This window comes from Carassius gibelio, chromosome A17 (assembly GCF_023724105.1).
Source record: "Carassius gibelio isolate Cgi1373 ecotype wild population from Czech Republic chromosome A17, carGib1.2-hapl.c, whole genome shotgun sequence".
NCBI classification, from domain to species: domain Eukaryota; kingdom Metazoa; phylum Chordata; class Actinopteri; order Cypriniformes; family Cyprinidae; genus Carassius; species Carassius gibelio.
This window is the reverse complement of record NC_068387.1, coordinates 10737546-10760964: the sequence shown is the minus strand read 5'-3', so window position 1 is coordinate 10760964 and position 23419 is coordinate 10737546. Positions and strand designations below refer to the sequence as shown.

General features: G+C 37.7%; 1 protein-coding gene and 1 long non-coding RNA gene across 4 annotated transcripts in view; both read right to left on the bottom strand.

Annotated features, from left to right (window-relative positions):
- The window catches only part of LOC127933267 (unconventional myosin-VI-like), an 82887-nt gene extending 68939 nt beyond the window's left edge, over positions 1–13948 (bottom strand). The window contains exon 1 of one of the 2 annotated variants that reach the window (XR_008147477.1): positions 13665–13857. The gene's annotated coding sequence lies outside the window, so the exon portion shown is untranslated. Of the gene's footprint in view, positions 1–13664 lie in introns of both variants that reach the window. The other variant, XM_052530114.1, reaches the window with a different exon arrangement.
- A 2544-nt stretch (positions 13949–16492) lies between these two features.
- On the bottom strand, positions 16493–17579 carry LOC128031342 (uncharacterized). Of its 2 annotated transcripts, XR_008188078.1 has the most exons (3): positions 17454–17523; positions 16876–17022; positions 16493–16810 (listed from the first exon to the last, which is right to left on the bottom strand). It is a non-coding gene; the product is annotated as an uncharacterized LOC128031342 (long non-coding RNA). The 2 variants fall into 2 exon arrangements; XR_008188079.1 differs by lacking the exon at positions 16876–17022 and having other exon boundaries at positions 17454–17579.
- Between the last annotated feature and the right edge of the window lie 5840 nt (positions 17580–23419).

Here is a 23419-nt window from a genome sequence, read left to right as displayed (position 1 = left end):
GAAATAAGTATCGACTTCACTTTCTCTAAATGTAGAAACTAACGAAATTTGTCTGAAAACATCAAATTCAGTTTGACTCACCGGTAAAGTATACGATGCTGCAGGAAGAGGTGATGAAGTAACAGCCTGCACAGGAGTAGTATTTCCCTGCAATCCAGGAGAAGAAGGATGCCGTGTTTGACCAGACTTTTGCTCATTTTCCAGCTCTTTGAGCCGGATGTCTCTTGTTGTCTCAAGCTCCAGTGCTCGGACCTGCAAAAGCTGACTCTGGTACTGCTGTCGGGCTAACTCCACATCTAACTCCTTTAGTCGGATTGCTAACATTTTCTCTTTTGGTGAAGAGGGATTATCGGGATCTATGCGCTCGTCCTCATCAGACTTGAGCTCCTTTTCTAAAGCGTTCAAGTCGTCAGAAAACACTGGATTTGTTGCAACACCCGTTACCTCAGCTTCACCAGGTAAAATCCTTTGCTTTACCAACTCCTTGTGCAAGACCTCCTTAAGCTCCCTCTTAAGCGCATTTCGAGACACGCCTATATCAAAAAAATCTGCAATTAACAATAAATCATCCTTCCGACACTTTTCAAACTGTTCTTCTGTAGGCGCGATCGTAAATTTCTCAAGTTCAAATTTTAACGACATTGTAAACCATAAGCTTCCTCCCACACTAGATGAAAACCACCAGGCAAACACAAGAAAAACACAACTCTGCAGAAACAGTGAGTACCCAAATACTCAACTTCATTCAGATGGAGTAAAAAAAGTTTCTAATTTCATCCGAATGGACGGACGAGCCCCCAATTCATGTTACGCCCGTCTAGGGGTAAAGGCATAACATAAAAAGAGAAGGGAGAAAACGGGGATTCTTTAGAGGGTTTTTAATTGAGCCAAACAAAAATACAACCAACAAAATAAGTAAATGAGGGAATATTCTTCAGGAGTTGACCAGGCCAAAATAATAAACAAAACTTCTGTAGTTTAAGACCTCTTTCTTATACCCTAAACAAAATAAAAGTACAATATTTTAACCTAACTCCCTAACCAAAAAACAGAGATCAAAAGGTTACAATAAACAAAATGGCGTCAAACTCCTTACTTTCTCCCAACCCTCTAGATTTACAATGATATACAATTATTTACAAGATCAGGCAAACAGAGTTACAAGGAGAATCCAAATACACATCATAACAAGCAATAGAGTCAAAATACCAATCAGTTCCTACTTACAAAAAAATAGTATCAAAGTTCAACAGAGACCAAACAGCCAAACAGCCAAACAGCCAAACAGCCAAACAGCCAAACAGCCAAACAGCCAAACAGCCAAACAGCCAAACAGCCAAACAACAACAATTCTCTCTCTCTACTCTGCACTGCACTGGAGAAAGGAAGTGACATCAGGGCTTTTAAGGTGTGCCTAAGATTGAATGCACCAATCTAGATGGGCCAGTCATTAACCTTTAGGAGCCAATCAGCATCCTACCTGGACAAAACACTTTCAAATACAAAAAAAAAAGGAGACAAAATGACAAGATGCAAAACAATGGGTTGTAACACAATACAGTAATATAGTGATTCGAAATCAATTGCAATATTTAATTTATGATAAAATAGTATCTTAACTGTTAATACGTTAAAAGTGTTCATACAAATAGTGCACAGCAAATCAAAATAGTTCAGTATTCAGTTCAAGAACTCAGAACTCCTTCAAGACTGTTGGAAGACCATTTCAGGTGACTACCTCTTGAAGCTCATCAAGAGAATGCCAAGAGTGTGCAAAGCAGTAATCAAAGCAAAAGGTGGCTACTTTGAAGAACCTAGAATATGACATATTTTCAGTTGTTTCACAATATTTTGTTATGTATATAATTCCATATATAATTCCACATTTGTTAATTCATAGTTTTGATGCCTTCAGTGTGAATCTTCAATTATCATGAAAATAAAGAAAACTCGTTGAATGAGAAGGTGTGTCCAAACTTTTGGTCTGTACTGTACATTAAATAGATATAAAAATAAATATAAAATAGGTACATATAAATAGTGTTCTTTATAAGTGGATAGCATGTTCTATCTACTAAATCAGAAAGATGTATTTTAATGTTGTCTCATAACATTTTTTTCAGGTACCTTTATTTGTAATTGCATAGACATAAAACCATACATTGTTGACAAGGATTGTGCTATATGTAGTGAAGTGAAGTAAAGCAACATGATGGTGAAGTATAATAATAACAAATACTTGGAATTTGTGGAGTTTATCCCATCCACATGCACCTGGCATATACTTTGTATATTTACACATTACTCCTGTCATTGTGTCAACAGTGTATGGTTTATATCTATCCTTTATGTTTTTGTAAGCATAATGAACTCTTAACTCTACTTATCACAGTTTTGTTAGTTTGGACTAAGTCTGTCTTTCATACTTTGTCATTTGACCTATATTTTGTCTCACATTTTGATTACATAAGTTCACCTGTGGTGTTGCTAATTATTTCATTTGTTCTGTCTACGTTACGTTCTTGTCCTTTTAGTTTTACTTTGTCGGGTAATGTTTTAGACCTCATGACTGCTATCTGTGGATACCCTTTTCCTGTGTCATGTGGAATAAATACCTTCTGAATCTTCTCCTATTTGCACCTTTTTCTACAACCTAGCTTCAGTGTGAAACTACAAAATATAAGGTTCTTTAAAAGTTTAAGATCTTAAGAACTACCATCACCATGTTTCAAGTAAAACACTTTATTAGTAATATGTAGTAACCAAACCACAATAAAATAAATATTCATTCAATTAAATACATGTAATTAATTAAAATAATTAGTAACACTATATTTCAGAGTCTATTAATTAACTAGTTGCTTATAAGTATGCATATTTATAGAATATTAGCCATTTATTAGTAGTAAGCACATATTAACAGAGGTGTAAAATACTTGAGTAATTTTACTTGAGGCAGCAAAAGTTTCGTTTCACCCGCAAAAAAAAAAAAGTTTATTTATTATTTGTTCTGTTTTGATAGAGCCATTAGCTATGATAAACTGAATGCACAAAATAGTGCAAATAAAATCTGTGATGAAAATTTAAATACTATTAATATTTTTTCTCATGAATCTAATTAGTCACAAATAACAATTTATCAATATTTGCTAGGAAAAAACTATAAATGCCCAAAATAAAAATTGAAAAGATTAATTGTCCTTTTAGACAGTGACGCTGAATAGACAACACAAATAAAATGGACTTTAAAAACGTTAACGTTTTTTTTTAATTAATTCTATGACTCTACTCATTAATTGAACACATTCTAGTATTCTGTTTCGAATATATTTCTAGCCTCTCTATCACATCTTGCTCTTCTGTCACAGTCTTATGTCTTTCTGTCACTGTCTTCTGTGAGTGTTGTGTTTGTTTGGTGCCATGTGCTCTATCCTGTCTTTTTCTGATCCCACCCACCTTGTTACCTCATTATTGTTTAGTTGCTCCACCTGTGTTTCTCAATTGCTCCCGGACTCATTACCTTCACTCCGCACAGCTGTTTCATCCACTCACACACTTACACAATGTAGCAGAAATGAGTCGAACCAGACAAATTAAAGAGTCTATCAGAGCTGTGTGCATTGAAACGAGAGCTGAACTCCTCAGGAAGTCATAAATCAGTTCTAGTGCCACAAGAGCCAAGCAAGATAACCAACCAACCAACTTGTTCACACAACAGCTTTCAACATTAACACCAATAGAACAATTATTGACAATTTTAATTCGAAGAAGACATTGTCAAATTTATTGTTCGTGATTGAAATGCAACGCTGGACATCACATGTAAACCCAGGAGATCAAGTTAAATACTTGCATTGACTTCCCCCCACCCAGCAGAACCAGACTGAAATTCCTAAGGGGGAAGGGCTTTAAACCTTTGTCTTCACAGAAAAGTCCCTTTGCCAGAGAATGGCAAAGAAACTGCTTTTGGTACATTATATATGGACCAGAATGAACTCAAAAAGACTTATAAATGAATCGTTCCATTGCTTAACTCCATATTCATTTATGTGTAACCCACACCTTTGACTATCATGTATAATCACTTATTGTGTATGTCTTTTGATAACTATAGGATACATAGTCATGTCTAGAATTGATATAATCAAATTTTCTTGCTTGATATTGTCCTGACAATCATTTATTTGTAAAATATATCATAATCATGTTATAGGAATCATGTTCAAAATTAGACCCTGTGAGGCAAGAACCACATGCCTGGTAAGATAAACAAATGATTTATGATACCCCAGAGCCAAGACCATATCTGATTGGTCAAGGCAACATTTGAGGGGTGGCCAACAAGGAAGTTTAAATACTTTGGACACCATGAAATTTTGCTTTTAGTCTGCATTTAGTCCCTTGCTGCTGCTATTAGCCATGTCTGTTTCTAGTCTCTAGCTATGCTTCTGCTAGCTTGTAGCTTCTAGCCATGCGGTTTAGTCATCACTGTTTGAGCGCAGTTCCTGCGTGCTTCGGCCTGCCTGCTGCTACTATGCCACGATAAGAAGGAACACAACCTAGTCTCGTCAAACTTTATTTCTTTTCTTTTTCCGTTTGAGAGTTTCGTGTTCTGAGTTAAGTTTTGTAACGTCGAGTCTCCGAAGCCTGACCTCGGATGCCCGTTCAACTTCGACCAGCGCACACGACTCTGCACTTTCAGCCAACGCCCAACAACCACGGGCTTCCCAAGACGTCACTTCACTACTGAACTTCCAGCCAATCAGCGACACCGGGATACCCCTTTCAATGGGAGTCCCTTTCACAGAAAACGAAGGCAACGTATCCCCAGATATTTGTTGTGCTGGTGTATCTAATATAATTTTAGTCACATTGAGGAACTCAATGCAAGGGCTAATTACGTGATTGATGGTTGTTCTATGTCTATGCAATTTAACGTATTGCTGTAAACTTGGAATTCCATATTTCCATTCTCTTAAACTCATCTTTTCCTAACTTTCGATCTTCCTGCAACTTGTGTGAAAGTGTGAGTGCGTGCGTTTATGTGTTAGATTAGTTTATATGTCTTAGATTTATCTAATAAAGCCTTATTCATATTGAAAAGAGAAGTATCTTGTGTTTTGTGCTTACAAATTAATGTCTTAAACTGCCGAACTTGTTACTATTCTAATTAATAGTGTTTTCACTATAGTTTGGATATTAGTATCCAGCGCAGATTTGATGTTAAACGGCTAGTTCACTGAATCGCAGGGCGTCTCCGTGAACAGCCGTGAAACAGTGATTCTGTTCAAATTCCCTTTAAAATCTTAAATGATTCCCTTTGAGCTAAATTGACCTGTTTCCGTTACAACAAACACACCTGGTGCCCATTGTCAATGAGTATATATTCTCCACTCTCTAACCACTCTGTCAGGCTGTATTAATTGTGTAATGTAAATTGTGATTTGTAAATGTTCCTGGATACTCGTGTTTTTGCATCTTGGCTGCGTCTGCTCTTGTCTCCGTGATTTGTTTCTGTTTTGTTTTGCCTTGTTGGCCTTTTTGTTCTCATTTATTAAAAAAGTAATTTATTCCCTGCACTTGGACCCAGACCCTGTTTTTTCCACTGCTCCGTTTCTACCACGCCCTGACATCTTCAAAGGGATAGTTCACCCATAAATGAAAATTCTTTCACCATTTACTGACCTCTGTCATCCCAGATGTTTATGACTTTCTTTCTTCACATTAACACAAGCAAATAATTTTTATTTTTATTTTGAAAATGCAATTCTCTAATCAGCCACTAGGGTTAGAATGAAAGGTTGTGAAAAATGTCCACTCTCTCCCTCTATTGATTGACACTGGTTTCATGTCTCTATCTTCCTGCTGTAGAATGTTATTACAAAAAGGAGGTTAATTTTGGACATACAATTCCCTTTCCTAGCAGTAGGGGTAAAAAGAAAGGTTGTGAAAAATTTCAACTTTCCCCCTCTATTGATTGACACTGGTTTCATGTATCTGTCTCTTTGCTGTAGAAAGTTATTACAAAACGAAGGTTAATTTTGGATATGCAATTCCCTTTTTTACCAGTAGGTGTAAAAAGAAAGGTTGTGAAAAATGTCCACTGTCCCCCTCTATTGATTGACAGTGGTTTAATGTCTCTATCTTCCTGCTGTAGAATGTTATTACAAAAAGAAGGTTAATTTTGGACATACAATTCCAGTTCCTAGCAGTAGGGGTAAAAAGAAAGGTTGTGAAAAATTTCAACTGTCCCCCTCTATTAAATTACACTGGTTTCATGTATCTGTCTCACTGCTGTAGAAAGTTATTATAAAAAGAAGGTTAATTTTGGACATGCAATTCCCTTTCCTACCAGTAAGGGTAAAATTCAGGGTTGTGAAAAATGTCCACTCTCTCCCTCTACTGATTGACATTGGTTTCATGTCTCTGTCTCCCTGCTGTAGAAAGTTATTACAAAAATAAGGTTAATTTTGGACATGCAATTACCTAATAAGCCACTTGGGGTAAAATGAAAGTTTGTGAAAAATGTCCACTGTCCCCCTCTATTGATTGACACTGGTTTCATGTCTCTGTCTCCCTGCTGTAGAAAGTTATTACAAAAATAAAGTTAATTTTGGACATGCAATTCCCTTTTTTACCAGTAGGGGTAAAAAGAAAGGTTGTGAAAAATGTCCACTCTCGCCCTCTATTGATTGACAGTGGTTTCATGTCTCTGTCTCCCTGCTGTAGAAAGTTATTACAAAAATAAGGTTAATTTTGGACATGCAGTTCCCTAATAAGCCACATGGGGTAAAACGAAAGGTTGTGAAAAAAGTCCACTCTCCCCCTCTATTGATTGACAGTGGTTTCATGTCTCTGTCTCTCTGCTGTAGAAAGTTATTACAAAAAGAAGGTTCATTTTGTACATGCAATTCCCTTTTCTACCAGTAGGGGTAAAATTCAGGGTTGTGAAAAATGTCCACTGTCCCCTTCTATTGATTGACCGTGGTTTCATGTCTCTGTCTCACTGCTGGAGAAAGTTATTACAAATAGAAAGTTAATTTTGGACATGCAGTTCCCTAATCAGCCACTTGGGGTAAAATTAAAGTTTGTGAAAAGTGTCCACTCTCTCTCTCTACTAATTGACACTGGTTTCATGTATCTGTCTCACTGCTGTAGAAAGTTATTACAAAAAGAAGGTTAATTTTGGACATGCAATTCCCTAATAAGACACTTGGGGTAAAACGAAAGGTTGTGAAAAATGTCCACTCTCCCCCTCTATTGATTGACACTGGTTTCGTGTCTATGTCTCCCTGCTGTAGAAAGTTATTACAAAAAGGTTAATTTTGGACATGCAATTCCCTAATAAGCCACTTGGGGTAAAACGAAAGGTTGTGAAAACTGTCCACTGTCCCCTTCTATTGATTGACAGTGGTTTCATGTCTCTGTCTCCCTGCTGTAGAAAGTTATTACAAAAAGAAGGTTCATTTTGGACATGCAATTCCCTTTTCTACCAGTAGGGGTAAAAAGAAAGGTTGTGAAAAATGTCCACTGTCCCCCTCTATTGATTGACACTGGTTTCATGTCTCTGTCTCACTGCTGGAGAAAGTTATTACAAAAAGAAGGTTTATTTTGGACATGCAGTTCCCTAATCAGCCACTTGGGGTAAAATTAAACGTTGTGAAAAATGTCCACTCTCTCTCTCTACTAATTGACACTGGTTTGATGTATCTGTCTCACTGCTGTAGAAAGTTATTACAAAAAGAAGGTTAATTTTGGACATGCAATTCCCTAATAAGGCACTTGGGGTAAAACGAAAGGTTGTGAAAAATGTCCACTCTCCCCCTCTATTGATTGACACTGGTTTCATGTCTATGTCTCCCTGCTGTAGAAAGTTATTACAAAAAGAATGTCAATTTTGGACATGCAATTCCCTTTTCTACCAGTAGGGGTAAAAAGAAAGGTTGTGAAAAATGTCCACTGTCCCCCTCTATTGATTGACAGTGGTTTCATGTCTCTGTCTCCCTGCTGTAGAAAGTTATTAGAAAAAGAAAGTTCATTTTGGACATGCAATTCCCTTTTCTACCAGTAGGGATAAAATTCAAGGTTGTGAAAAATGTCCACTCTCTCCCTCTACTGATTGACACTGGTTTCATGTACCAGTCTCACTGCTGTAGAAAGTTATTACCAAAAGAATGTTTATTTTGGACATGCAATTCCATTTTTTACCAGTAGGGGTAAAACGAAAGGTTGTGAAAAATGTCCACTCTCCCCCTCTATTGATTGACAGTGGTTTCATGTCTCTGTCTCCCTGCTGTAGAAAGTTATTACAAAAAGAAGGTTAATTTTGGACATGCTATTCCCTTTTTTACCAGTAGGGGTAAAAAGAAAGGTTGTGAAAAATGTCCACTGTCCCCCTCTATTGCTTGACACTGGTTTCATGTCTCAGTCTCACTGCTGTAGAAAGTTATTACAAAAAGGTTAATTTTGGACATGTAATTCCCTAATCAGCCACTTGGGGTAAAACGAAAGGTTGTGAAAAATGTCCACTCTCCCCCTCTATTGATTGACACTGGTTTCGGGTCTATGTCTCCCTGCTGTAGAAAGTTATTACAAAAAGAATGTCAATTTTGGACATGCAATTCCCTTTTCTACCAGTAGGGGTAAAAAGAAAGGTTGTGAAAAATGTCCACTGTCCCCCTCTATTGATTGACAGTGGTTTCATTTCTCTGTCTCCCTGCTGTAGAAAGTTATTACAAAAAGAAGGTTAATTTTGGACATGCAATTCCCTTTTCTACCAGTAGGGGTAAAATTCAGGGTTGTGAAAAATGTCCACTGTCCCCGTCTATTGATTGACAGTGGTTTAATGTCTCTATCTTCCTGCTGTAGAATGTTATTACAAAAAGAAGGTTAATTTTGGACATACAATTCCAGTTCCTAGCAGTAGGGGTAAAAAGAAAGGTTGTGAAAAATTTCAACTGTCCCCCTCTATTAAATTACACTGGTTTCATGTATCTGTCTCACTGCTGTAGAAAGTTATTATAAAAAGGAGGTTAATTTTGGACATGCAATTCCCTTTCCTACCAGTAAGGGTAAAATTCAGGGTTGTGAAAAATGTCCACTCTCTCCCTCTACTGATTGACATTGGTTTCATGTCTCTGTCTCCCTGCTGTAGAAAGTTATTACAAAAAGAAGGATAATTTTGGACATGCAGTTCCCTAATCAGCCACTTGGAGTAAAATGAAAGGTTGTGAAAAATGTCCACTCTCTCCCTCTATTGACTGACAGTGGTTTCATGTCTCTGTCTCCCTGCTGTAGAAAGTAATTACAAAAAGAAGGTTTATTTTGGACATGCAGTTCCCTAATCAGCCACTTGGGGTAAAATTAAAGTTTGTGAAAAATGTCCACTCTCTCTCTCTACTAATTGACACTGGTTTCATGTATCTGTCTCACTGCTGTAGAAAGTTATTACAAAAAGAAAGTTTATTTTGGACATGCAATTCCCTTTTCTACCAGTAGGGGTAAAATTAAAGGTTGTGAAAAATGTCCACTCTCTCCCTCTATTGATTGACACTGGTTTCATGTCTCTGTCTCCCTGCTGCAGAAAGTTATTACAAAAATAAGGTTAATTTTGGACATGCAATTCCCTAATAAGCCACTTGGGGTAAAACCAAAGGTTGTGAAAAATGTCCACTCTCTCCCTCTATTGATTGACACTGGTTTCGTGTCTATGTCTCCCTGTTGTAGAAAGTTATTACAAAAAGAATATCAATTTTGGACATGCAATTCCCTTTTTTACCAGTAGGGGTAAAAAGAAAGGTTGTGAAAAATGTCCACTCTCCCCCTCTATTGATTGACACTGGTTTCATGTCTATGTCTCCCTGCTGTAGAAAGTTATTACAAAAAGAAGGTTTATTTTGGACATGCAATTCCCTTTTTCTCCAGTAGGGGTAAAAAGAAAGGTTGTGAAAAATGTCCACTGCCCCCTCTATTGATTGACAGTGGTTTCATGTCTCTGTCTCACTGCTGTAGAAAGTTATTACAAAAAGAAGATTTATTTTGGACATGTAATTCCCTTTTTTACCAGTAGGGGTAAAAAGAAAGGTTGTGAAAAATGTCCACTCTCCCCCTCTATTGACTGACACTGGTTTCGTGTCTATGTCTCCCTGCTGTAGAAAGTTATTACAAAAAGAAGGTTTATTTTGGACATGCAATTCCCTTTTTTACCAGTAGGGGTAAAAAGAAAGGTTGTGAAAAATGTCCACTCTCCCCCTCTATTGATTGACAGTAGTTTCATGTCTCTGTCTCCCTGCTGTAGAAAGTTATTACAAAAAGAATGTTCATTTTGGACATACAATTCCCTTTTCTACCAGTAGGGGTGAAATTCAGGGATGTGAAAAATGTCCACTCTCTCCCTCTAATGATTGACACTGGTTTCATGTACCTGTCTTACTGCTGTAGAAAGTTATTACAAAAAGAAGGTTAATTTTGGACATGCAATTCCCTTTTTTACCAGTAGGGGTAAAAAAAAAGGTTGTGAAAAATGTCCACTCTCCCCCTCTATTGATTGACACTGGTTTCGTGTCTATGTCTCCCTGCCTGTAGAAAGTTATTACAAAAATAAGGTTAATTTTGGACATGCAATTCCCTAATAAGCCACTTGGGGTAAAACGAAAGGTTGTGAAAAATGTCCACTCTCTCCCTCTATTGATTGACACTGGTTTCGTGTCTATGTCTCCCTGCTGTAGAAAGTTATTACAAAAAGAAGGTTTATTTTGGACATGCAATTCCCTTTTTTACCAGTAGGGGTAAAAAGAAAGGTTGTGAAAAATGTCCACTCTCCCCCTCTATTGATTGACACTGGTTTCATGTCTCTGTCTCCCTGCTGTAGAAAGTTATTACAAAAAGAAGGTTCATTTTGGACATACAATTCCCTTTTCTACCAGTAGGGGTAAAATTCAGGGATGTGAAAAATGTCCACTCTCTCCCTCTAATGATTGACAGTGGTTTCATGTCTCTGTCTCCCTGCTGTAGAAAGTTATTACAAAAAGAAGGATAATTTTGGACATGCAGTTCCCTAATCAGCCACTTGGGGTGAAATGAAAGGTTGTGAAAAATGTCCACTCTCTCCCTCTATTGATTGACACTGGTTTCATGTCTCTGTCTCCCTGCTGTAGAAAGTTATTACAAAAAGAATGTTAATTTTGGACATGCAATTCCCTTTTTTATCAGTAGGGGTAAAAAAGAAAGGTTGTGAAAAATGTCCACTGTCCCCCTCTATTGATTGACAGTGGTTTCATGTCTCTGTCTCACTGCTGTAGAAAGTTATTACAAAAAGAAGGTTTATTTTGGACATGCAATTCCCTTTTTTACCAGTAGGGGTAAAAAGAAAGGTTGTGAAAAATGTCCACTCTCCCCCTCTATTGATTGACACTGGTTTCGTGTCTATGTCTCCCTGCTGTAGAAAGTTATTACAAAAAGAATGTTTATTTTGGACATGCAATTCCCTAGTAAGCCACTTGGGGTAAAACGAAAGGTTGTGAAAAATGTCCACTGTCCCCCTCTATTGATTGACACTGGTTTCGTGTCTATGTCTCCCTGCTGTAGAAAGTTATTACAAAAAGAAGGTTTATTTTGGACATGCAATTCCCTTTTTTACCAGTAGGGGTAAAAAGAAAGGTTGTGAAAAATGTCCACTCTCCCCCTCTATTGATTGACCGTAGTTTCATGTCTCTGTCTCCCTGCTGTAGAAAGTTATTACAAAAAGAAGGTTCATTTTGGACATACAATTCCCTTTTCTACCAGTAGGGGTAAAATTCAGGGATGTGAAAAATGTCCACTCTCTCCCTCTAATGATTGACACTGGTTTCATGTACCTGTCTTACTGCTGTAGAAAGTTATTACAAAAAAGAAGGTTAATTTTGGACATGCAATTCCCTTTTTACCAGTAGGGGTAAAAAAAAAAGGTTGTGAAAAATGTCCACTGCCCCCCTCTATTGATTGACAGTGGTTTCATGTCTCTGTCTCCCTGCTGTAGAAAGTTATTACAAAAAGAAGGTTCATTTGGACATGCAGTTCCCTTTTTTACCAGTAGGGGTAAAAAGAAAGGTTGTGAAAAATGTCCACTCTCTCCCTCTACTGATTGACACTGGTTTCATGCACCTGTCTCACTGCTGTAGAGAGTTATTACAAAAATAAGGTTAATTTTGGACATGCAATTCCCTAATAAGCCACTTGGGGTAAAACGAAAGGTTGTGAAAAATGTCCACTCTCCCCCTCTATTGATTGACACTGGTTTCATGTCTATGTCTCCCTGCTGTAGAAAGTTATTACAAAAATAATGTACATTCTGGACATGCAATTCCCTTTTCTACCAGTAGGGGTAAAAAGAAAGGTTGTGAAAAATGTCCACTGTCCCCCTCTATTGATTGACAGTGTTTTTTTGTCTCTGTCTCCCTGCTGTAGAAAGTTATTACAAAAAGAAGGTTCATTTTGGACATGCAATTCCCTTTTCTACCAGTAAGGGGAAAAAGTAAGGTTGTGAAAAATGTCCACTCTCCTCCTCTCTTGATTGACAGTGGTTTCATGTCTCTGTCTCCCTGCTGTAGAAAGTTATTACAAAAAGAAGGATAATTTTGGACATGCAGTTCCCTAATCAGCCACTTGGGGTAAAATGAAAGGTTGTGAAAAATGTCCACTCTCTCCTACTGATTGACACTTTTTTCATGTCTCTGTCTCCCTGCTGTAGAAAGTTATTACAAAAAGGAGGCTAATTTTGGACATGTAATTCCCTTTTCTACCAGTAGGGGTAAAAAGAAAGGTTGTGAAAAATGTGCACTGTCCCCCTCTATTGATGGACACTGTCTTTATGTCTCTGTCTCCTTGCTGTAGAAAGTTATTACAAAAAGAATGTTAATTTTGGACATGCAATTCCCGTTTCTACCCGTAGGGGCAAAAAAAAGAGGTTGTGAAAAATGTCCACGGTTCCCCACTATTGATTGACACTGTTATCATGTCTATATGCCCTTTAACTAAAAAGCTATTACAAAAACAACGCCTACTGAGCTATAGCAAAAAACGAAGAAAGTTTGCACTTCCCCCACGGTCCCTAACTGAAGGCTCTGCTGAGAGCGTTCTCTCCCGGCTTTCTGCACATTGCGACGGCTTGCACGGGGCCATGCTTATTATATCGAGGGAAATATAGTAAAAGAAGGCTGTGGAACATGATCAGCTCTTCCCTTTTGGAGGTCACACTGTTTAGATTTTTGTAGGGCAATTCGTTTTGGAGTTATTGGCGTTTACTGCTGAATGTGTCACGAATATCGAAAACAAAACCAACTTAACCCCGCTTGAAAGACAAAATAATATAACTAAAGCCAACCGAATGCAAAACTATTAATAGATATAACTAACCCTGATAGAAAAGAAGCTACATATAGCAATATTTGCGAATACCACACAAAAGTCACAATTAGAATCGCGTATTTAAACAGAATTGTGCTTGTTACTAAAACAAATGATCCTCGAAATTCACCTGACGACTGTTTATGATATGGACTCATTCATTAGCAGCATGCTAGCTTGCCACTGTAAAGCAATTAAACACGACCTAACAACAAACCTCTAACATGTTAGCTGCTCTAAACAGAAGACACGCACCAAACAGAGCAATGAAAGTCACTCACATTATCTGTAAGTCCGGCAAGAAAAGATGCCTTTATGGACACAGAAGCGACAGATTATCCCGGTTAGCGGTGACAGATTCCCTCGATGTGAAATATTCCCTTTTTCAAAACCGCTGTCCTTCCTCTAAAGTGTGTCCGACTTCAGCCTGAAATCCACAGGAATAACAGCCACCTCAGTGGTGACACTGAGCTGTGACCTACACAGGCTGTGTCTCAAAACACAGAGAGCTGACTCTCTATACAGCTCATATAGACGGCGCGTGCACAGACTTGGTCTTCGCGGGAACGCGCAGCAGCAACTTGACATCTTAAATGCTGCCTAGGTAGGTTATTGAGACACAGCAGGTATTTTCATACATCTAATCACTAAAATATCACTCATCTAATCACAAAAACACACACAGCCAACACAAATTGTTCACTATGAAAATAGAGCAATGTGTTTTAACGTGGAAATAATAGGCCCATTACTATTTTTCTTGAGTGTGTAGTAGGTCTAAAAGAGTAAAATACACAGGTTACAAATTAATGAGTTTAATCAAAACAAATGTTTAATTTTCATTTGATCAGTTCTCTTCGCACAAATTACGTTGCTTCGTCAGCATTCTATAAAAAAATAAAAAATAAAAAACATTTAAACTTTGTTGGACTGAACAAAAAGCTAATTTTTCTCTACAGGGGCTTTATAAATATGCACACTATAGAATGAATAACTCACGTTCCTAGTGGAAAACAGGCTACAAATATGAACCAGGTCCAATACCAAAACAATTATCAAATCGTTAAATTATATTTTAAGATATTCTCTATATTTATATGAAGTTGTGTTGAAAATGAAAAAGTGTCTGTTGAGGGATGATGAGGAGAAAGTCAAGAGTTGTCTACTGGATTGTCATGGCTACTAAAAGATGCACAACTGATACAAACTGGAGACTCGTTAATATTTTATTGGCTTGTAATTCAAAACTTACAGAGGTATTCCCAAGTTGAAATCGAATACCCCTGAAAAGCAGACTGTGTTTGTAAATCGAATTAGGACACATGATAACTCACTACGTGGCACTGTATCAAATGTCTGAACAAAACAGCTAGGAGAAAAACAGTTTTTAGTTTAAAAACCTAGACTTATATTTCTCCGTATGACTTCATGCTGAAATGTTCTTCAGGGTGTTTATACAGTTAAACTAGAAGCTTGGGTTAGTCTCAAATATAGCCATGAAGTATTGTAATATCTGACAAGATTTTATAGAATAATATCTTGTATACCAACATTTATTGATATTCAACATCAGTTCCTTCAGAAACAAGTTTCAAAACAGGTTAAAACAGGAGTTTTGCAGTCATGTTTGGTGAGCATAAAGAAACACCATTAATTAGATTTAATGCCAGACTGACTCTTGCATTTCCCAGGAGCCTCGCAGAGATAAAAACAATCGTACAATGTGCTCCAGAGCACATATGCCAGAAACACAAAAAGCCTGAAGTGAGGAGGAGTGTTATGCTAGCTCGGAGATATTCTAGTATTTTTTCTAAAAATAAATAAATACATAAATATACACATTTAGGACTATTCATATGGGATAATAAATGAGTTCTAATTAATACAAATGAATGATTTTATTAAAGATATTAATACTATCAATCATGAACACAAATCAAACAGCAAACTGAGTATTTGGGTTTGCCCTCCTTATACCCTCGGTGGTAACCAATCCCTCAGAAACATTTCAGCTTAAATTACAGCTCATATGTTGCTGGCCTCCTGGCAGATGGGTGATTCCACAAAGCACTGAAGTAATAACTGAGCATCGGGTGCGTGATCCACTCAAAGAGTCTCATTAGCGCTAACACTTCAGAATTAAAGAGATACAGGAAGTTTCTCATATGGAGAACACAGCAGGGATGCAATCTCAAGAGATGGGAAGAAGGTGAGGCGTCACAGGAGCTCGTTTTCAAGGTTTCAAAGTTGATCAAATGATACAGGCTATGAGACGTTTCTTTTAAACTAAGAATTGAACTTTCTGGTCTACTAATCTAGTTGATTTGCTTATAGTTCTCATACTTGCTACAGTGTGCACATTAACCCTTTGAAGAAGGATTGTAACCATTATATGTAAACACCAATAGTCAGCCGGCATATTTTAAACGAAGGGTTCTTATTTTTTTGCATTTGATTTCCAAAGTCTTGAATATTATACTCTGAAGTGCTGAGGGATCAGGGGGTTCATTATCATCAATAAACCCTTGCCCCGGGTGAAACACAGAAATAGATAAAGCATTTCAATTTGAGGACTGGAAGGCAGACGGTCATCTTTCTTGATCGCGCAGGACGCCAGACTGATCTTCGGCATGAACAGGCAAAAATTTCTGCCCTCCAGCAGAGACAGAAGCAAGTCCGGAAGAACTAATGAGTTTAGAATATGCATAAGCCGTGTTCCTGGGGGAATAAATGTATTTTTTCATTTTATGAGTGCTTATTTGGGCCTTCAATGAGAATGAGAATGAAATCTTAATGTTTGGATTGCTTGAAGAAACAGCAAGGGCTCTTGGATATTTTTACAACTACAAATAAGCCATTTATAAACTCATTTCCTTGAAGAATTCATATAATCGCTGTTTATTTGAGCATCTCAACCAACACAGTAAAGCAACACTGGCTCAACCAATGACATGGGTTTGAGACGGGACTAATGCAGTGGCAGGTTTGGAGAAATCGGTTGGAAAAAGAGTTATTCTTATTATTCTGTTCAGAAATGAAACAATTCAGGTTTAAGTGAGTCTCTCACCCCAACAAATACAATTTTTAAAAATGGATTTTGGAACTTGGATTCAGCATCTTGTCATTTTATTTTGATAGATTTTATTTATGGCTACATTTTCAATTGGATTTCAAGAACAAATGATCCATTTCCAAAGCAAATGACATTTCATTTTTCACACATGCAAATTTAATTTCCTTCCATGAAACATCCTGTAGGAAGGGGTTGAGGTTGTAGTCACATTGAAAGATCCATAGGAAGTAAAAAACTATTTTAAAACATTTTGCTGTCTGTGAAGCCTGAGAATGAGTTGTTTGATTTGCCTCCTCTTCCTCTTCTTCTTCACTGTCCTCTGTTCAGGTTGGAAAGGAACGTTTGTGGTGGGTCCTGAAACAATAAATAATAACAGTTTTTAAATACAGAAGAAAAAAAAAGATTGCTCATCAAAAAACCTTGATGAAGCTCTCCACATAAAGCAGAAGGTAGATGCCACAGTCTGTTTAGTTATCCCGTTGTGGGACGAGGGGACTCCATTCATCACTCCATTTCCAAAACTCTGTTCAGAGCCCATTCTGACCTTCCATTCTTCTTGTAAGTACCTTGGATTTACAGAAAATACGTTGCTTAGGATGGCAATGTTGTCTTGCGCTCATTGATAATAAATATTTTTATTTGTGAAGTATTGAATAATTTGATTGTGAATTCCACCATTTTAAATATGCCACTAGCTAACATGCATGTGGTTTGCTCTGTTTGTGGACAGATTTCCATTTTTATGTCAGCAACGAGTCCTTTGAATTGATTTAAACAAATGGCTCTTTCTAGCATACAAACGTCTCCAATGAGATTTGAATGCGGTCCAGTGAAGGACTTGGCTTTTCTGAGCTGCTCCCCCTTGAGAAAGACGTTTGAAATTAATTGGAGACATTTGCTGCCAAATGCAGAAAACAGAAGCACAAGAGAAAATGTGTGCTCTCGATTAATGCACAGGTGCAAAAATAATCAAACTCTTGAAACAGAAGATAATTACTCTTGGAGTATCTGCACCACTGATGATCTTCCACTGCAGGCGAGAGAGTCCATGACGAGTGCATGCATGCTCTACAAACACAGACAGTTCATCAATGACTCAGTACAATCGAGCATTTCATTGACTAGCTACTGCCATCTAGTGACGGGTAAAGGGAAAACATGAAGGGGAAAAAAACTTGACTCACTGTTTAGAGACATTACTTTTACTGTTAATGAAATATCTGTTCTATACAGTCTGTTAAAAAATAATAATAATAATAATTGGAAAAGGTTAATTCACTATCCATTGATTTGTTAGAGTTAGAAAGTGATTTACTCACATTACCTGAACATCAATCCCTAACCTCCTCATCTGAAAGGGAGCAGAAACACTGGTCGAAGTCGTCTATGGGGGAAAAAACATGCATAATGAGAGATAAATCAAAGAAAATAATTTTCACTCATCCCTCCAAAAAAATAAATAAATAAATGCATCAAATTAATTAAAATTGAGAGTGAAGACATTTATAATGTAATATAACAATTAGAGGTTTTCTTATTTAATGTTTTTTTTTTTTTTTTTTTTTTTTGATAAAATAAAATGCAGTCATGGTGAGTATGAGACTTCAAAAAAATGTAAATGTATATACATAAATGTAAATGTATACACACACACACACATATATATGTGTGTGTGTGTGTGTGCGTGTGTGTGTGTGTGTGTATGTTACCCTGGACCACAAAACTTGCTGGGATTTTGTGTGGGTCAAAATTATCTATCTATTTTTTTATGCCAAAAATAAGTAAAGTATAAGTAAAGATAATTAAAGATAATAAGAAAAGATCATGTTCCATGAAGATATATAGTAAACTTCCTATCGTAAATATATCAGAAATTATTTTTTGGGTAGTAATATGCATTGCTAAGAAATCACTTGGGTAACTTTAAATGCGATTTTGTCAGTATTTAGATTTTTTTTTTGCTCCCTCAGAATCCAGATTTTCAAAGTTTTATTCCAGTTCTATCTTGGAAAAATATTGTGGAAATGGAAAGCTTATTTATTCAGCTTTCAGATGATTTATAAATCTCAATTTTCGAAAAATTGACACTTAATACTGGTTTTGTGGTCCATTTTTTTTTTTATGCATTGAGCAGATGCTTTTATCCAAAGTGACTTACAGTGCATTGTATGTACATGCAAAAAGCAAAACCAAAAAAACAACTGTGATAAAAAATAAAATAAAATAAAATAAATGCCTCAAATGCTCTCAAAACAACTTAGCTTGTATTAAGTATTTGTTATGGTGGCCGAGTGAGCTCAACGCGCTGCAATTTAAGAAAGCACATGCAAATTGAAAAAACACTAGCAAATAAAAAAAACAAAACATCTTCATCAGTTTGATGCTGCAAATCCTCACAACACATGCATATAACGAAACGCGCTGCAAATCCTCACAACACATGCATATAACGAAACGCGCTGCAAATCCTCACAACACATGCATATAACGAAACGCGCTGCAAATCCTCACAACACATGCATATAACGAAACGCGCTGCAAATCCTCACAACACATGCATATAACGAAACGCGCTGCAAATCCTCACAACACATGCATATAACGAAACGCGCTGCAAATCCTCACAACACATGCATATAACGAAACGCGCTGCAAATCCTCACAACACATGCATATAACGAAACGCGCTGCAAATCCTCACAACACATGCATATAACGAAACGCGCTGCAAATCCTCACAACACATGCATATAACGAAACGCGCTGCAAATCCTCACAACACATGCATATAACGAAACGCGCTGCAAATCCATACAACACGTGCATATAACAAAATGCGCTGCAAATCTTCACAACACGTGCATATGACGAAATGCGCTGCAAATCCTCACAACACATGCATATGACGAAACGCGCTGCAAATCCACACAACACAAGCATATAACGAAATGCACTGCAAATCCTCACAACACATGCATATAACGAAACGCGGCAAATCCTCACAACACATGCATTAACAATATGCACTGCAAATCCTTCACAACACATGGAAATTAAAGGGGGGGGGGATGCTATTTCATGCATACTGAGTTTTTTACACTGTTAAAGAGTTGGATTCCCATGCTAAACATGGACAAAGTTTCAAAAATTAAGTTGTAGGTTTGAAGGAGTATTTTTGTTCCCAAAATACTCCTTCCGGTTTGTCACAAGTTTCGGAAAGTTTTTTTCGAGTATGGCTCTGTGTGACGTTAGATGGAGCGGAATTTCCTTATATGGGTCCTGAGGGCACGTCTGCCGGAAGAGCGCGCGCTCCAGCATTGCAAGGCTGAGCACAGACATTTCACTGATCAGAGCGATTCACTGATCAGAGCGAGAGCGTCGCGAAATGTCACAAAAGGAGTGTGTTTTTGGTTGCCAGGGCAAGACAACCCTGCACAGATTACCAAAAAAAAAACAGCATTAAGGGACCAGTGGATGGAGTTTATTTGTACAGAGCATCAACGGAGTTGTGCAAGTGTTTTTGTTTGTTCCCTGCATTTCGAAGATGCTTGTTTTACAAACAAGGCCCAGTTTGACGACAGATTTGCGTATCGTTTATTTCTGAAGGATGATGCAATCCCAACGAAAAAGGGTCACGATCGTGTGTTGGAACCGCAGGTGGTGAGTAAAACTGCTTCAAATATCTCTGCCTCCTTGTTAGTGCGTCCCCTTCCATGCCGGAGACCCGGGTTCGAGCCCCGCTCGGAGCGAGTCGTTGCTGCTGCTGCTCTCGTTCAGTTTCAGCCTCGGGATCTGATTAATAAACGGCTGATGGTTTTTCCCTCACGGTAATGTCACAGCTTCCACATGCTCTCAACACAAAAGCCTACTGGCGCTCGTGATTCTTTAGATCCGCCCACACGTCACTCCTCCAGCCGGTCGTGTTTTTCCGGGAAAAATCGGTACAGACTATCTTTCTCTTATGAATATAATAAAACTAAAGACTTTTTGGAGTTATGAAGGATGCAGTACTACTCTATAGGTACTCAAGATTAACAGGATATTGAGTGAAAACGAGCATTTCACCCCCCCTTTAACAAACGCGATGTTTCAAGGAGACCCCAAAAAGTGTCCCCCAAAAAGGACCCGATGCCTTGCTCAAGGGCACCTAAGTCGTGGTACTGAGGGTGGAGAGAGCACTGTACATGCACTCCCCCCACCCACAATTCCTGCCGGCCAGAGACTCGAACTCACAACCCTTCGATTTTGAGTCCGATTCCCTAACCACTAGGCATTAAGAATTGTTTCTTAATGTGCATGTGTTGTGAGGATTTGCAGCGCGTTTTGTTATATGCATGTGTTGTGATCATTTGCAACACTTGTGTTGTCAAACTGATAAAGAAGTTTTCTTCATTTGCTGGTGTTTTTCAATTTGCATGTGTTTTCTTAAGTTGCAGCGTGTTGAGCTCTCTCGGCCACCATAATTTGTGGCTATACAATAGAAACAGAGTTCAGTGTGTATTCTGCCAATGACCCATGCTTCCATCAATTCCTTTGCTTTTATAAACTAGAATTTAAAATTAACAGCATGACGCATAGCTTACAACACTGAAAATGTTGTAAGGCGTTACAAAATCAGTGACCAAAAAGAACCAAAAATACACACAAAAAGTAACAAAAAAGAAATAAATAGAAAACCTTTTACAAAGTGCTGTATCATAGAACAGTTAAATTTCCATGTTCTCTCATTCAAAAAGAAGCAAAATAATGAATCTAAGAGATTTTGTCTTTTATCTGCACTGCCATTTGTCTCTGGCACCACATTGGTTTTCTAAATTACCTATGGATTGACTCCATCTGGAGAGCTGCTTTGAGGATTCTGGAGAGCAGAAGAGAGACATGGGATTGATCCCAGAGGTACTCCATGGAATACCTTTGCCCACTGAGGAGAAGATCCAAACCACTGGTCCTATGAAATCTTGCAAGGAAAACAGATGACAGCCAGGTACCAGTGAGCCCTGAGGACACATCACACAGGAGGGGCTCTTTATTTTACCTGTAACCTACACAACCTGAAAGTCTGCAAGAACATTTTTATTAAAAGTTCACCAGGGATGCAGGACGTGCAGAGACTCACATTTGAATAATCGGGACAAATATAAAGTCCTTGTCAAAAAGATTTTCACTCCTGGTCCATGTTTTAACCCGATTGTACCGGCGCTCTGGACCAAATACCTGGCCAAAAAAACAAGATTTACATCATTAAGGTGCCAATATAGTGAAGTAGACAGCCATAATTTTAAAAACTTTAACCTTAGAAGTCTATGATCACATCATTTAGGAATTCTCCTTCCTCAAGACAGCCGAGGTCCTCCTCTGAGATGGTTATACCCCCTGGAGGAGGTGGAAACACAACCAGTCTGCAAAGAGATGGTGAGAAGAGTCCTTCTAGATAATAATTGAGGCCACCCAAATGACTTTTTGATATCCTGTCCGAGCGATGAAGGAAGCTCTATCAAACTGTCCTCATCACTGTCTGAGACACTGAGGGCTGCAATTTCATATCAGTGAGGATCAGGAGAGGCCGAGCCCTGCTAAACATTGAGAGAAAGAGCTAAACAACTGAAAAACATGTTAAAGGCAGATGTTTGTTTTGCTCTATTATATAACTGGTGCTCATAAATGAATATTTTATTGATTCTGTGGCAATCTGAAAGGAAAAGGAAAGGTATGAGGAAGAGAAAGTAGAAGTAAACGGACAAGGAAATGGGAAAGATAACAAAAAAGGAAGAAGGAAAGGATTGTAAATGGAAAAGGATAGAAAGAAAAGAAAGGGGAATTAAAAGAAAAAAAGGAAAGCACAGGGAAAAGGAAAGTAAAAGGAAATGAAAATTAAAATCGAACAGCTAAAGAAGTAATAGCGAAAAGGAAAAGGAAGTAAAGGGACAAAGGAAACGGAAAAGGACAGGAAATAAAAAGGAAATGGAAAAGGAAAAAGAAATAGGAAAGTAAAAGGAACCAGAAAAGGGAAAGTCAAAGAAAAAAAATTAAACAGAAAAAGGAAAGGGAAATAGATGTAAAGATACAAAGAAAAGGAAAGGGAAATGGGAGTAATGGGACAGGACAGGAAAAGTAATGGAAGAGAAAAATACAAATGTGAAAAAGTTTGAAAACCCTGACTCGTGACAGGAAGTTTATCATCTTAAAAGAAATAAAATGGACATCAAATAGTAAGCTACAACACTATACAGAGTCTGAGGAGCACTCGGTTATGTCTTAATGCACAAAGTCATATATCCATCACATTTTACACAGAAATGTTAAATTAAATTAAGAGTGCACCTTTAATCACCATAATAAATAGTCGATTACATTTATTTGATCTACGACTGACTAATGCAAGGAAGTTCGAAACTACATGACTTTCCTCTTCAAAAAAAATAAATAAAAAAAAATACAAGTTTGGAACGTGATGACATCATGAAGATGACAAACATTTGAACTGCATGCCATCATGCCCCACTTCCTGTTTCTGGGGACACTGATGTGTCTTCAGACTGTTACTGGCTTCTTTAAATGACAGCTTAACTGGAAAACAGCTGATATTATGACAGGACAATGAGGACTTGGCAAAATCAGGATGTGCTATTATGCCGCTTGCCCATCTCTGTGAATATTTCCTCAAGTGTGATTCGCTCTGCAAGCATGAGCTCATTCTCGAAGATAAGGACAACTTATTTCTTGTTTTCATCTGAGGACACAACAGAAAACCATTTCACGTTTTATCTCTCAAAGCAAGAACATCAGTCACACTTCATCCTATATTGACTGCTGTATAGTTTGGATTTGCGACTCACTCTTGCATTTACACCACATTTTTGAATCCTCTTCAGACATGTCAAGCTGGACCTGCAGATGAAGGCAGGTCTCAGGTGTTGTCTGAAGAAACAGGGCTGGCAGCTTCTGCTCCGTGCACCATTTACA